The 2,104-nt window shown below is 43.1% G+C and overlaps 1 pseudogene; it reads right to left on the bottom strand.

Annotated features, from left to right (window-relative positions):
• Nucleotides 1,031-1,900, bottom strand: LOC108633213 (annotated as a pseudogene).

Genomic DNA, 2,104 nt, shown 5'->3' with positions numbered 1-2,104 from the left:
GAAACTAATATTTAGCAAACATCTATTCAGAAACAAAAACTTTCTTGTCTTCAATCAGATTGCACTCTAGATATGAAAACTGACAACTTACAAGAAAATAAATGAAATATATAGTATATTACCCACAAATGATTCAGAAAAGGTTGGCAGGGAGATGAGGAAATTAGAGATAGAGGTTGGGTTTAGCTGGTCAAGTAAAACCTCAGTGAGAATAGGATATTTAGAAAAGACCTGGAATGGTGAGGGAATAAGCCATTTGTTGATTTATGGAAAGAATGGTGTGAACAGAGGCTTTTCAAATGCAAATACTCTGAGGCAGAAAGATGCTTTATGTGTTCTTAAAGTGACAGGAAGACAAAGGTAGTTTTTTTGTTTGTTTGTTTTTTAGATAAAAAAAAAAAAAATCTCTTAACTAGAACCTAAAATTTTATTTCTAGTTTTGATTAAAATCTAAACAAAACTCACTCCCACACAGTCCCAGGGCTTCTCAAACCCATCAACAGTTCTTTGGCAACATTAGAGAAATGTGACTGTCACGCTAACTGGTATACTTTAAAATAAATCTAATCAAAGTCTAATGAAACAGGAAAATAATCAGAAATGTGTGAGAGAAAGTCACTTGGAAATAACTGTCACACATTAAACCTTGTAAATCTTAAAACCATAAACAAATGATTTTCTCTTATGATATGTAGAAGCAGCATTTTCTTCCAGTTATAGAAAGGCAACTACCACAAGAAATTTTTAGGCCGTGAAAAATAAGAGAGTATTACACGAGAAGGTACTAAAGTAATTTCAGTATAAGTTATGAGAGCAGATTAATAGTCAGCTGTAGACCGCATTTGACGGCAACAAACAAAGGATACACAGAAGGGCGCTGCCCATGAAATAAGTTGCCGAATGAACAGTAGATAGCCCAGCAATCGACCTATGTAATCACCCCTCAACTCCAGATATTATCAACTACACAAAAGTAAAAAGAAAACTGTCAATTTTGATAATTCCAGCAGAAAACTGAATACACGGGAACTAGAATTTTGACTAAATTTTTGAGAAAGATTCATAGAAGTCAAATTAACTAGATACACTTGATCACAAGCCACACAGAACTTTCAAATCCAGTTAAGAGTTAAGAGAAGGCCTGGGAATTCTTCGTGTGTCTGGAGAGCACTGTAAACCCGAAGGGAGAAGCATCGTGAGTAAGAGCAGTTCAGCATTCTGGCTGATTCCGAGGTTCTAGTGTAGAGTATCCGTCTTCGGATGGTCGCTTGCGGCCGGCTCGCCTCTGAGCGGTCCAGCGGTCACACCTGGTCCCGCAGGCGGGCCAACCTCTGGGACAGCTCGTCGTGCTCCGCCGAGGCTACGCTCGTCACCACGGAGCCGGTCTGGCCCTGCGGCAGCTCCATGTTGAGGTCGAGGCCAGCCTCGTCTGCCATTTCCTGCAGCAGCATGTCCACCTGGCCCTGGGGAGTGGTCAGCATCGTCGTGCTGCTCATCATGTCCTCCATCTGCTGCGTCTGAACGCCCAGCGTCTCGAACTGGTGCTCGAACTTGTCCATCAGGGCGGAGATCTTTTCGAGGTTCATGGTCTTCAACGTCGCGTCCATCGTCTTAACCACTCCGGCCATCGACTTGGTCACCTTGCCCATCGTCACGGCCGTCTGGACCCTGGCGGCCACCGCGTCCACCCGCATGCTCATCCTCAAGAAATTCACTGCCTGGTTCTTCTGGCGAATCTGTTCTCGGCGTGAATCCTGGCAACTTCCATATTGCCCTTCTGAATGGCCTTTTTAATCTTGGCCTTTTTGGCCTTTTCCTCCTTGTCGCATTTTTTGGCATTCCTGCCCAGTTCTTTAGCCGCGAACTTTAAGTTGAACAGGTGTTTCTCCAAGTTGGACATGTTCGGACTGCTTCCGAGGGTCGGCGACCACAGTCGAGGAGGAGGCCAGAGGAAGCAGAAAAACAGAGACCTTTCCCCGCCACTCCTTTGTTTTCAAGGTAGTTTTAACAAAGTGGATTAGATACAGGCTAGTATGAATTTAAGAAATGTAACAAGCACTTACTGTATCATAGTTTTGGAAGCTGAAATATGAAATTAAAGTAC

Source organism: Capra hircus, chromosome 3 (genome assembly GCF_001704415.2).
Source record: "Capra hircus breed San Clemente chromosome 3, ASM170441v1, whole genome shotgun sequence".
Classification (NCBI taxonomy): domain Eukaryota; kingdom Metazoa; phylum Chordata; class Mammalia; order Artiodactyla; family Bovidae; genus Capra; species Capra hircus.
Note: the sequence above shows the minus strand (reverse complement) of the source record. Positions and strands in the feature narration are given on the sequence as shown.